Source organism: Centruroides sculpturatus, unplaced genomic scaffold (assembly GCF_000671375.1).
Source record: "Centruroides sculpturatus isolate CEXI.00-Female unplaced genomic scaffold, Cexi_2.0 scaffold79, whole genome shotgun sequence".
Classification (NCBI taxonomy): domain Eukaryota; kingdom Metazoa; phylum Arthropoda; class Arachnida; order Scorpiones; family Buthidae; genus Centruroides; species Centruroides sculpturatus.
Window position 1 is genome coordinate 324,454 of NW_019384415.1, and position 14,976 is coordinate 339,429.

The following is a 14,976-nucleotide window of genomic DNA, read 5'->3' on the forward strand; positions in this document are numbered from 1 at the left end:
AATTTTGGTGGCGTTATCTGTTATACTTTATTTAAAATTCTTTTCATAATTTTAACTATTATAAAATGACAAAAGGCTTAATTTTGAGAATAGCGATGGGTTTTATAAAAAAAATTGTAAATGATAATAACAAATAAATTTGTCATTAAGTCCGACCCTACTCAGAATACGACTCCTTTCATCTCTTCGTCCCTCGATCTTCACAAATCAAAATAAGTTACTGTTAAATTTAATTGGATTTCTAGACGTTCCAATATGTTCTTAAGTCCAAAGATATAAAACTCTTTGAGGATCATTTTTTGACCGATCGCCATACTTTTGTGAGGCCGCGGATTTTTACGGGCCTCTTAAAAATTCAAATTTTCTGTTAAGTCTAAATATTTTCGGAAAAAAACCCGAAGAATTTGAACTAGATCGGATTTCACCGATTGTATAATAACTAGCTGAGAAAGTTTACACTTAGGTGTGAAGAATGCACCGTCATCGTCAACAAAAGTCAATCACGTGTCGGTTTTCCCAGGCGAATGATATAAAAGCTCGAATCTTCGGAAGCTCAGGGCGATCTCTCGGAAGTTATACTTGTCGATGTGTGCATCTCGTCTCCGGACCTCCGTGCAACGGACTCGACCCGATGAAAGGAGAAGACACCATAGAAGATCATAGAAATTTCCACATAACACTTAATCGCCACATAAAGCTCTCTTTGAGGTAATTATTTGAACTTGCGGACTCTCTCTCTCCCTAAGCGTATTTTTAGTTTAACCCTAGAAGGAAGGAGTATAGTATGTTAGAAGCATTTATTCTGAGTTGTATCTAACTGCATTTAACCTATATATTGTTATCGCCTTATGTATCATAGCTTAGCCATTTAATAAATGCTTTGCTATTTTGTTGAACCTGTCTCCTGTCATTTAAGGACACCTGCCAGCTTCCTCACCCCTCTCCACTCGACTTGCTCTCCTAGCCATCAAACGACCCCGAGATCGGGTTTTACTAGCCTGTGCAAAGTAAGTGGTCATTTGGGGATTAACCAGTGACCCACTGCTAATCTCACACTTTCCTTCTTATTCATAACAGCGGGGAATATAATAATGATTTTATTTCTAATTCTATTAATTTTTAATTAAAATGAAACTATCGTTTCAAACAATTTATAAATACTGTACTTAATATTTTTTGCTTTTTATTATCTGATCCATTCGTAGAAAAATATCCATATAACATTATTAGAGTGAAATTTAGTTTTATAATATTTTTGAACGGTTATACTTTTAAATTTGTTAAAATTATTATAATGTCAATATGTAATATTTATAGTGTCATAAAATCTAGAGTAATGAATTACAATTGTGATAAGATTTAGCTCAGAGCAATTCTGAATTAACTTATGTAGATCCAGTAACTTATATAATCTTTATCGTGAAACAATTCTGAACGCAATACGCCACTTGATGCAAACCAGCGTGACACCTTCGAAGAACACGAATCATATCTACTTCGTCTTCACATCGAAATTTCGGCATAATTTCTTGTATATCCAAATACTGCGAGACAGTTTTGCAGTCACGCAAATACATCATATTTTACGTTGCCACATGCACTCATTCCACTGTTATCTGNTTATTATCTGATCCATTCGTAGAAAAATATCCATATAACATTATTAGAGTGAAATTTAGTTTTATAATATTTTTGAACGGTTATACTTTTAAATTTTTTAAAATTATTATAATGTCAATATGTAATATTTATTGTGTCATAAAATGTAGAATAATGAATTACAAATGTGATAAGATTTAGCCCAGAGCAATTGTGAATTAACTTATGTAGATCCAGTAACTTATATAATCTTTATCGTGAAACAATTCTGAACACAATACGCCACTTGATGCAAACCAGTGTGACACCTTCGAAGAACACGAATCATATCTACTTCGTCTTCACATCGAAATTTCGGCATAATTTCTTGTATATCCAAATACTGCGAGACAGTTTTGCAGTGACGCAAATACATCATATTTTACGTTGCCACATGCACTCATTCCAGTGTTATCTGTAGTTCGTTTACCATGTAAGAAAGAAATCGCGGAGAGCAATTCCATCTGTGGAATCCTCGAGCACATTTTACGAACTGATTAAGCACTTTCCGGAATGAAGCGTGTAATTGCCATAATGTAATTGCCCCGTGTTCCACGATGTACGCGAAACATGCGACCAAATACGTTTAAAACTAAACGTCTAATATGACATCTGAAATGAGCAGGTTCTTAAACCCACAGCACTCGGACCAATGACGGCTATTTTAATATTTTACACACGAGTGTACGAATACCTCGACGATTTGCCGTTTGAGTATCTACTGCTCGTTTGTATAAGCAGCCCGTTCCCAGGATCAAAGAGCGGTTCGATAAGCAATGAATACGACAACACTGTCTAGTCCAGTAGTTCCACCACACTCCCAGTACTTAACCTCATTGAATTTTTTCCGTAGGGTCACCAAAAAGTAACAGATTACGATCCGTACCAAGATTGATGAGCTGCAGAGCCGAATACGAAAAGCTTTTAGGATTGTAACGATAAGTATGCTACGTGACACCCATAATGTTGCACTCAACGGCCTACACGCTGAAAGCGGTCATTTTAAAAATGTACTATAGAAAAATAAAACAATCTGTTTTGTATTATGCAATGTTGGTTTTAATCTTTTACAGTCACCGACTCTTTGTACATTATATTCTGAATCTTGTTATAATGATGCGTTGTCGTTATCCTTATGCTTGGATGACAAGAAAATTTACAAATTGCCGCAGTATTATTACGCGATTTGACATTCCTTTTTCTATAACAAATTTATTTATTTCGCTGTAAACATCGCAGTGAAACTAACGCACCATAGGCTATGTATATATTGTGAGGTCGCCGGGGAGAAAAAGAAATTAAAAGGAAAAAAAACAAGTAACGATTATAAGAGATATCTCGTCATCGTCTCTATTGCCGTCTGGATGTTAGGAGGGTTTCCTAACAGATGGGGAGGAGGAAAAATAAAGAAACCAACGCATACTTGTAAAGCCGGAGGGAAACACACCCGAAAGCAATGTTAAAGCACGTTTGTAAATTACCGTTGTGTGACACCATAAAACAGCAAGAACTCATCAAATTCATATTTTGTATCGAATTTTGAAATCTATGTATAGTGATTGAAGAGGGAGCTGATAGGTCCGAAATGCATTTCGCAGTAAATACATAGGAATGGAAAAAAGTGTCTCAATTACTTTCTGTCCAGTGTGATAATTCCGCCTACAGGAAAAATGCACTAGCATGAAATATAATAAAAAAGATAATATTTACAGTAAAACTAGGATATTTGTCTCGATATCATTATATATTTCAGTTTTCTAGACTATAAGCATACGTAACTCTGGAAATGAATGCAGTAAAAAATTTAATTAAGACATACAAAGTTTATCAAAACATTTTTCAGTATTTAGTATTATCTGTTTTCATATTTAATTCGTTTATTCAACATTTATTTTCCTTTTCTTTTTCTTTTCCATCGTTTCCAGAACTTTTTTCTGTTGGTTCATTTGTTTCCTTAGGTTCTGGAGAGGGATAGGTTCTTTCATTTCTGAACAACAAAACAAAATAATATTGTCATATAAATATTTCTTTAACTATTTATATTTACAAAATAAATAGATAATCATACCTGTTTCCGGGAGCAACTGCTGTTGGAATAAACTTATCTAGAAAGAAATAATTTCAGTAAAAGTGAATTTGTTTTGTGATTATAAAAGAAAATATAATAATTTTGTATTAAAGATTTTTGATGTAAAATTTACTTAATGTATCTTATTAAATAAATAAAAATAAATCAACTTAATGTAAGAAAAATTCAAGTCAATATTTGATGCTATTATCAATATTATTTTTAGTGACATCTGAAATTTTGTAAAGGTTAACTTTGTTTTAATTTCTCACTAACTATACAGAAATAGGTCTATTGATTAACAGGGAGAATAGTTTACAGAGAATGTATGCACATTACACTGATTTTTGATAATTTCAAAATTAAAGATTATTATATTAATAATTTGACAATAAAAACATATTTGTTGGCATTCCCAAAAGTATAGATAATAAAACAGAATAGCAAAATTACAATCAAAATAAACTTAAAATTACGAAAATAATAATAAATAATGCCAAGTAATAGTTTAACTTTGTTGTCAAGTAATAATTTGAATATTGAATCAAAAACTTTCCAAAATGCCACCTGGAAGGGAGTTTAGTATGAAAGAAATTGCAAGAATATGGAAATTAAAAGAAGGCTGTAGTGTCAAGAAAATTGCCGTTTTAATGAAAAGATCTACTAGAATTTATAACATTTTGGGAAAATCATCACCAAAACATTCTAGTGAACAGGAAGCCCGAAAATTATATCTTAAAGTACTAAAAAATAATTTATTACCTATCGGAGAAGAAATTGGAAGACCTGATTGGATTTTTCAACAGGACAATGCCAGTATTCATTGTTCACGCTCAACAACTATGTGACTCGAACATTATTATGTTCAAGTTATGAAGAAGTCCGTACATAAATCCGATTGAGAACAATTCGGGTGTTCTTGCTCGAAAAATTTAAGCTAACAACAGGCATTTGACAACAGTTTCAGAAGTTCAACAAAAAAATTAATGTGTGCTGGTTTCAAATGGATCCAGAAATCTTAAACAATTTAATTAAATCAATACCTAATCGCATTTTCGAAGTCATTAACCAGTTGCATTGTTAAGAAATACTTAATATTTTTTAACTAACTGAATTGTAATAATTACAAAAACAAAAGCAACACATTCTTTAATTCTTACGCAATCTTCTTGTTTTGTTTGGTTTGTTTCGTTCCAATTCCAGCTTTTCCTAGAACGTTAATGTGAACCTTATTTGTAGGATATTCGTCCGACCAATAATCTGGGGCTATACAAATCATATGAGAAGAGAAACAACAAGGAACTTTCCTGCTGAGTTGATATCAAAATCAGCAACTTTGATCAGGAAGTTCCTCCTCCAAAATCGAAAGAAAGTTCGAAAGAAAACACAAATGTTTCCTGTTTAACAAAATTTTAAAATTTTCTATTTAACCAAAAAATTGGCCTCTAGGTTCCCACACATACAATATATACTATATATGGGCGGTGACGGACGAATGACCGAACGATTAACCTTGGAGGGCTGGGATCGTATCAGGACAGATTTTTCTATCCGTCCGGATTCAAAATTTTCAGAAATCAGAAGATTTTAGGGCATGGCTATCTGATTATGTCGAGTTCCTGTCTCCCATCTCCCGACGGCTCATTGTGGACCTGACTGAACCCATAATGGGCTTGTAAAAAGGTGTTCTTAGTGTCCACATACACAAAAAAGTTAAAAAAAAAACAAAGAAAATAAGTCTTCTTACATTTTTATTATATTGAATATCATCTATACAAAACAATTTGATTTTTATATGATAATTATTAACTAATGCAAATGTAACTGCAGCCAGTATTTAAAATGTTTTTACTTAATATAAATAAAAATTTCATAATCTGTAATTCCATAGATGGTTATCTATATAATAATTTTCCGAATTGTATTAATATTTTAAACAATTTGATTTTTATATGAGTTTTTTAATTAATTGGCTGATGATTGATTCTATTAACTAATTTGTTGATTGTTTGATTGTATTAACTTGATTCTTTAGATATCAAAAATTAAATAAAAAACATTATGTTAATTTAAGCGTGCAAAAACGTTGCTGTTGTTTCAGCAAAATCCTATTTTCACTTAACTGAGTGTCTAGTAGGTAATTTGCAGATAACCTAGATAATCTGCGTATTACCAAGGTAATTTGAGAAATAGAACAATTTTAGAAACTTTAACGGATCACCCTAGTTAATCTGCAGATTAGCTAGGTAATGTACACATTAACGACTTTCGAGCTTTAGCGGTAACATATCCAGGACGATTTACCTAGACAAGTCGATGGTAAACGTCGTTCACAAACATTATTGCTCAATGGACTGATTAATTAGTTATTGTTCAACTAAAAATTATCATTAATAAATATCGATTAAATTTCACTAAACGTATTTTAGGAATGATTTTTCTAAATTCAGGAATTTTATTAATTATACAGTAGAACCTCGAAAACTCGGCCTAATAATAGGCCGAGTTTTCGGACCGAAGGGACCGAAATGTGAATTGAAGGGTGGCCGAGTTTGTGAAAATGCCGGGTTATCGGGAATGGAGTTAAAAAAATAAGTACGAGCGTTTCCTCAGAAAATACTGTACTGTACTTGTATGTATTGTTTCCTTGAGAATATAACAGCGAATATAACTGAGAGAATTCTTTGAGAATATAACTGTCCAAATACCCTTAAACAAAGGAAAAGTATGAAGGCATAGAGCCTTTACTACATGAAAATGAAAATTAATAAATACACTGTGTACNGAAATGTGTAAAACCCTTAGAGGTATTTGTGATGTGTTTATGTTATGTTACTTGGCAAATTACTTTGTTAGTTTTTTAAATTATATCAATTTAATTTTTATAATTGTAGAACACTGAAGAGGAACCGGAAATGTTATACCGGTTCGAAATGCATATGTGAAAACTAATAAAAGAATTTATTAACCTTTGCTGTGAGATAGTCTACCAAAAGGATTAAAGAGAGAAAAAATTCACAAACGAATAAATACAGCTATAACCAGAATATTCAACATTAAATTATATTGATAATGATTTAAGCTTACTTTGATCGTCCATTCTGCTTGGAACAGAAACAATTCTGCGTGCTGTGAAAGGACGGGATTGCAACACCCAATGGCAATCTAGAGGAAGTGAAACTTATACTTTTTACTTATCGTATTCTAACAATTTCCTTGTTTTTATTTATTAAGTCATTTGTATTTAATATCAGGCGCGGATTCATGGAAACGATTTTGGGTTATTGGAATATTGGAAGCTTGGGCGATCGCTCCCAAGCTTACAATATTCCAATAACCCAAAAACTCAGCGTGTAGACATTAAAACTTAAAACTGTCAAACCCATCTATGTCTTGTTCGTATTGATGGTTTAGATCAGGGGTCGCCAAAGTGGTCGATATCGACCTCCAGGGGTCGATGCAACATCATTGCGGGGGTCGATGCGGCTAAGGGGTCAGAATTTTTTTTTTTCTTATACAGAGATCACAACGTTTTTTTTTTCCTCATACACATACACTTGTAATAGAACTTTACGGTGGGAGTCAATGTGAGGTTTTGGAAAGTGGTTGGGATCGATGGTTAAAAAAGTTTGGCGACCCCTGGTTTAGATTGTACCCAGCGTGCTGCTTCTTGACTTTTTTTCATTATTCAATACAAATAAATAAATCAGAAGCACCGGAAGCAGATAAAAAAACCTTTTTTATTGCTCCCTTCGTCTGGATCCACTGCTGTTTAATATAAGTACAAATCGATAGAAACAGTAAAATTGTCGCCTAGCACAATAACTTTAATTTAATTTTGTTAATGAAATAAAATATATTATCTTTAAAATCTTGTCCAATGAATTAGTATTAATTGGTATGAATCAAAAATTAGATTACGCAAGTTTGGGGTAGGGTAGGCACCAGATGTGTTTTGTCGGACACACCGTCGATTTAGACAAAAAAAACAAATAGTTAAGGTGCGAGGATAAGAGTTACTCCGAAGTCCAAGAATGAGCCTCTCAGGAGAATGAATGCAGAGTCAAGTACAAATAACGAGAGTTTATTATCGAAAAACAAAGTTCTGAACAAAATTATAAAATCCGATTTAGGAAATTGATCTATTTTTATCTATAAAACGAAAGGATACCTAACGGAGGGATCTGAACTGCGCGACTCACAACATACCAGGAAAAGAGTTGTCTTCTCTTCTTTCTTCACTTTCTCTCCCTGTTATCTTCTTCGTTTTCGAATTCTTTCTCCTTTACTTGGTCCTTCACTAGGTCGGTTGTATCTTCTCCGGCCAGTCAGTCAGTCAGTCAGTTTCTTAATCCTGTCTCACTCTGTTGATTTTCGCCACTTCTTTCTATTTTATTATTTATGACCAATCATGTTTTTGTTCCGGAGGAAGGTGAAGTAATTTGTAAAATGTATGATTGGTCATCTAGTGGTCTTCCTCCTCTCTTGTCAATGAAGAATAATGTGCGTCAATGTGACATGGATAGCTTACCATCGTTATATAACACCATCGGAAAAGGGGGAAACGACGGCATCCCCTCATTTTTTCCTTCCTTGTGAGATTTATAACAGATATATATTATTAATTAATTGATAACTTTTTTAATTCCAATTTGTTTCTCTAAATTATTTTAAATTGATATTACTGAAAATGTAGGAAAGGAGGTTCCCAAAATCGAAAAAATAGGAGAAACTCCTTTACAACGTTGATTAATAGATAAACAATCTCGGTGTCACGTTTGCATACGCAATCTTCGAGATGTGGGTCCGAAGATAGTAGGCCTATGTTGTTCTTTACACAACCAGATAGAGCAAAAATATATATATACAGTATATAAAATACACATAAAGTTTGAAATATAATAAAATTTCTAACTGATTAATTAAAACGAATATATTATTAGCAATAAGATAAAAAAAGTGATTAAAACTAAAATTATACAAATAATGTAAATAACAATTCATAAATATATATATATATATATATTTNAAAATTTAAATTAATATAAACGTTGTTTTAATTTTAAGTAAGTTTAAATTATGTGTTAAAATACTTACAACCTAGTTAACTAAATTTTCGTAAAAAAATTGTAAATGATAATAATATTAATCAAATGCTAAATAAACCAGCAACGAGTTGCTCAACTTTCCCGGCAATATTTAAAATTTTGGTGGCGTTATCTGTTTTATTAAAACACTTTTAATATTTTTAACTATTATAAAATGACAAAAGCTTTATTTTGAGAATAGCGATGGGTTTTATAAAAAATTGTAAATGATGATAACGAGTAAAATTGTCATTAAGTCCGACCCAAGTGCAGATACACACGATCACCATTATCTCACTCCTTTTAACCCCGATCCCCATTATCTTCCCATTTTTAAGTACCATATATCAAAAACTTTCTTTTCGTGTACAGTTGAGGAACGACCTCTTGTAACTCTTGATGAAGAGATAAAGATGAAGACTTCTTTCGATTCTACATTTCAATGATGATCCTCTATATTATTTTTACATCGTACTGCAGACTCCTCTCTCTTTTCTGCAAAACTACTTTCTTTCTCATGTCTTTCTCAGATTTCATCTACTTTTAACTAACAAACACTATCTAGGATCCAGTTGATCCTAGATAGTGTTTGTTTTATAAGAGTCTAGATCTGTGGTTCTTAACCTGTGGTCCATGGACCACTGGTGGTCCCTGAAAGCAACTGAAGTGGTCCATGAAGTTATCCCAAAATTATTAAATAAATGACGACGAGTTGATGACAATGCGCGGTATGTCAAGGTTAGAGCCGATAGCGGACTGGGCTGTGGTATGGTGTGTGGTCAGGAAATATGAAATTGGAAGGCACTAGCAATAAATTTGCATTTGAAGATAAAATCAGTGCGTTTATCGCTAAAATTGACTTATGGATGAGCAAAGTCGAAAGAGAGAATTTTTCTGCGTTTGATACATTGAACCCAATTATTGATTGACAGTGTGCCAAGATTAAAGGACAAATACAAAAGAACATTCCATTCCATTACAAGCTTGAAAAATAAATTTAATCACTATTTCCTGACTGCAAGGACAAAGGTATTCGGAAACTGATTTGCAATCCTTTCATAGTCAACATTTCTGAGGTGCCGGATGAAATACAAGAAGAGTTAATTGAAATGCAAAATGATAGTAACTGCAAGGATACATTCGAGACAGGAATTAACCTTAAAGATTTTTGGAGCCAAAAAGCTATTGCTTTCCCTAAAATTCAAGATATTGCTTTACAGTACCTAACTTTATTTTCGACCACATATTTATGCGAGCAAGGATTCTCAGTGCTTTTGATAATTAAAAATAAACATCGATATCGGTTGGATGCCAGTGCCGACATGCATTTCCTTTGAGTAGCACTGAACCAAGAATTCAGCAGTTGGTAAACAGTATGCAGTCACAAAAATCGCACTAAAATAATATAATTAATGTAACACTTTCGCAAATAATATAATACTCTTGGTTCCGAATAATTTTTTATGTGTTTAATTTATAGAACAACCTTATAAGAACCTATATTACTGCCAAACAGCTCGTGGTCCATGGCAAGACAAAAATTTTGATAAATGGTCCCTCATCACTAAAAGGTTAAGAACCACTGGTCTAGATAGTGCTTGAACTATAAGAGTCGGTTAGGGTTGCATATATATTTCGTTTTAGATGGATCGATCTGCAGGATCACATCTGTCTTTGTTACGTGATACAAATCCTTTCTGTCGTGTGTTTTAGTTGGTGGAAATTATACAAGTGTGATCGAATCGTATTTACTCTGTGAATGAAATTGCTCACAAAACGGCAAAATGAGAGTGCACGCCATGAATTCTTTTCGGACAATCTCGCAGAATTGTCTGTTAATACTTATTTTTTCATCTTAGTTTATCGGATATTTTAATTAATAATAATGTTTCACTTACCATTTACAAGTTTTAAGTACTTTTTATTTCGACAGTAAAACCTATTTCTTTGTTCTCAACTATAAGTTTGACTTTAACCATGGAGGCTGCCATCTTTAATCTTTTTTATCCGATCCAAACGATCCTATCCTCGGATTAATTTGATCGCGATCCAGTTGATCCTAGATAGTGTTTGTTTACGTGGATAGAGATTGATCAAATTGCTATAGATCATTTGTATACACGATTTGAACGATCAGAATAATCTTGATCAATTTGATTACCCAAATAGTAACTACTCGCTACTTTTGTATTCGTTATTTTGTGTCCCAAAATATACATAATTTATGTTTTTATATTTTAAAAGTATTAAGTATTTCTTAATAATGCGAGTGGTTATTATTATTTATTTAAAGCGCAGTACAATGTTGTATAATTGTTTTTACAATATTTGACAGTTACATAAAGAGCTAAACACAAAATACTTGTTTGTGATGTCCCAAAAATATAGATAAATTTAAACTTTGAGCAATAGTTCATAACATAAATCGACGAATATTATTTCAATATGGAAAAGAATTGCCATTATGCTGACTTTGAAAATGCGCATCTTTTGCTATAAAGTTTTATAATTGACAGAAGAAACAAGGATCTAATCTTTTATTTATTATTACTACTTCAATGAATGATAAAAATAAAACATATGACTTTATTAATGAACAATTATATATGTATTTTTTCAATTTTAGATCACTCAATCCCAGTACAAGATGATGTTCATATTACCAGATATTTTGTGTTATTTTTTATTTACACAGAAATTTAAAAGAACAATAAATAATTTACTTATTATTCTCTAGAAAAGAGAGATATTATCCATCTAAGTTAAAAATAAACAATTCTAAGACTCAAAAATCAAACCCCAAAGAATTTGAGAATGGGGAAAAATGAAATAGTGTTATGAATTTTTATAAATACATTAATGCTATGAATTTTAAATATGTAAAAATATATTTAAAAAATCTGAACAATAAAATTCAGATTTATGTGGTTCCATCTGTTTTCTTTTATTTAAAATACATTTATTTTTACAAATACATTTTATTTATTACCCTTACAGAGTCAATGGATTATCTGGTCATTGACTGCGAACAGAAAAGTAGTGAAAATGACTGCATTGGCGGCTGGGGACACTACGAACGTTAGTGGTCCTCTATCATGTGAAAACAGTAGAAGTCATATTATTTTTCAGTCATTTAATCTTTTGATTTTTAATCATTTAGTCACTATCTTTTATTAATGCATTTAGTTATTAGCATTTAATCGTTAAGGCATTTAGTTATTTAGATTTTATTCATTTAGTCATTAGCAAACATGCCAACGTGCTTTTTTCCCGTGTGCAATTCCGAATATCATAGTGAAAAAAGTTGATAAAAGGCATTTTTTAAGAGTGCCGGAAAATCGTTCGGAACGCTGAAGAAGATTCGTTTCACGTGAAGATAAGAAATTAACCGCAAAAGCTCGTATATGTAACGAGCTTTTGAGGATCAATTGTTAATAAAATCGTTCGGTCACGCAATCGAGGGCTAATTAATGTAGATTGCACGCGATAGATGGGCACCGACTCCTGATGTTTTTCCATCTAAATTCCACAATTGTCCATCTAACCATTAAATTATCTCGAAAGCGACGATGTCCATTGGAGAGAAAAGTTACAGTTGTCTCCAAGAAGAAACAACTTGATTCCTCGTACAACACATGTTTTACAAAAAATTCAAATATGTATTTACAGTAAGGAATGCACGAATACACGTGCATCCTTACTGTAAATATTTGAATTTTTTGTTTTTAAGATATTAGATATACTTTTCTTAAATATGTCAAAAGCAATGATCGACTGCCCCAGTACTCGTAATGACAGTGACAGATGTACAGGTACGACGACGTATACAAATTCGCATTAACGTATACATTTTTTTTTTTTACACGTGAAATAAATAAACAGTTTATCAGTAAAACAAAATAAAAAAATTATAAAAATTTTCAAGTTTGGCATAGGTGTAGTAAAAAAGTCATGGTTTTTTTTTCTTATTACACCTAAGAAAAAATTGGTGAAATTCATAATACAGATTGTACGAGAGTTGATCAAAAACTAAGGTTACAAGGCCGATATTCCTGGAATTTCGTTTGTTATAAAGAAATGAGAAGTGTGGGTAATTCTAATACATGCAGTTGGAAACTGTGCAGAGTTTCAGCCATCCGCCACCTACATCGCTAGTTGTCGGTAAACACAAATGACGACTCGTTTGAAAAATTGGTCTCGCCAATAAATCCGCACAGTTATTCGATTTCTGTGGGCGAAACATGTAACCGCGTCTGAAATTCACCCGCAGCTGGTAGAGGTTTACAGAGAGACTGTAATGTCTCGTCAGCATGTCGCGGAATGGTGTCGGAAGTTTGCAGCCGGTAGAGAAAACGTCACCAACAAGGATCGCAGTGGGTGACCCAGCATGGCATCAACAGATGTCGACACAGCTCGCGTGGAGGAGCTGATTCAGGACAACAGGAGGATCACGTTACGGCATATGACGGCCACGGTGTTCTGGGACAGTGCGGGTGTCATACTCATGTAGTTTTCGGGAAGAGGGCACACAGTGACCGCTGACCTATACTGCGAGACCTTGACACGATTGCGCGAAGCAAATCATTCATTCATTCATTCATTCATTTTTCTTTATTAACGCACACAATGGTACATGCCGGGTTCCGCAGTGAGCACTACCCGGTGATAACAAATTACAATAATAAAGATACAGATAGATATAGGTGTTACAAAATACATAATTAATTATAATATAAAGGTAAAATACACAGGCGTAATAGGTACACAATACAATAACACAATACAATACAATACAGAAAACACTGACGATCGAGCGGTGTCTCGAAGATTGTGCTTGGTGCGATTTCAGCTAAAATCCAGTCACATTCGACACCAGTACACAAAGTCCATCCTTAAAAAGAGACAGCCATAAGCAAAATAGGATGAAGAAAAATGTTCTTCAGCACTAATGTATATATTGTGTACTGTAAACTTAGTGCTGCAGTCTTGATCATCTGTCCGCACGTAAACAGTACACTTTGGTAGAGAATAACTACTGAATAATCAGGATAAATTACACTTATGCCAGACATCCTGAGGCTTATGATGTGTAACATGATGGCTGCTGAAATTAGAATTATTTGATGAATCGGAATAAGATGGTATCGTATCATACTCAAGAGAGTGATTGAGTACAAAGCTGACTAAAAGCCACTGACTGTTGTACGTGCAAAGTATTTGGTGATTAAGTCGAAAAAGGCCTCATATGAGTCTTTTTCACGAAGGATTGTGTTATAGTCAGACCAGTTATGGCCATGTGAATTAATAGTGGTAATCAGTATATGTCGCTCCAAATTAAGCATGGGGCACTCATAAATGTAGTGCACATTACTATCTGTAACACCACACAGGGAGCACATTGAACTGGTTGCGTTAACGAATCTCGCTAGATAAGATTGAAAGCGACCATGGCCGGTAAGAAATTGCGTAACAAAACTATTAGGTCTGTACCATTTGTATGTAAAAAAGGTCTTGATACAAGGTATAAATCTATGAGTAATAGGGTGGTTATGTTGGTCCCAGGTGTTTTGCCAAGTTAATAGGAGATCCTGCCAGAGAATTCTTTTGAGAGTACTGGTGCTGATTTTATCATAAGAGATATTAAGACTATTATCGTTGGAAGCTGCCTTAGCTAAGGCATCAGCTCTTTCGTTACCATGGGTACCTATATGTGCACGAGTCCAGTAAATATAATATCGATTGGAAGACTTGGAAATGAGAGTGTTAATGTCATAAACGATTGGGTGAAAGGATCTTTTACGAAGGATTGCAATAGAGGAAGAGCTATCAGTAATGATAGCTATTTGTTTATGCTGGACATTGTTAGCCCAAGTAATGGCCATTTTCAAGGCATAGAGTTCTGCTTGAAAAATAGTGCATTGTTCACCCAATCTGAACTGGCCCAGAGCAATCTCCTGCCCGTTCTGGTAAACAACATAACTACAACCAACCTTTATATCTGTTTTCGAACCATCCGTAAAGATTTCGTAATCATTGTAAGAGGGTTGCTCGAAGACGATTGACGGTGTGGACGAAAGGGCCAAAGATTGTGAATAAATGACAAAAGAAATTTCTTGTTCCAAGTCGGTGTGACTTATTTGTTGGTTGCTAGTATAAATATCAAGGCCATGCTTTATTTGCCAT

The 14,976-nt window shown here is 33.3% G+C and overlaps 1 long non-coding RNA gene across 1 annotated transcript; it reads right to left on the reverse strand.

The window, feature by feature from the left end:
- Nucleotides 1–3,546: 3,546 nt before the first annotated feature.
- Nucleotides 3,547–8,134, reverse strand: LOC111619150. Its single transcript, XR_002755702.1, has 4 exons — nucleotides 7,916–8,134; nucleotides 6,794–6,871; nucleotides 3,707–3,743; nucleotides 3,547–3,625 (listed from the first exon to the last, which is right to left on the reverse strand). It is a non-coding gene; the product is annotated as an uncharacterized LOC111619150 (long non-coding RNA).
- Nucleotides 8,135–14,976: the final 6,842 nt, after the last annotated feature.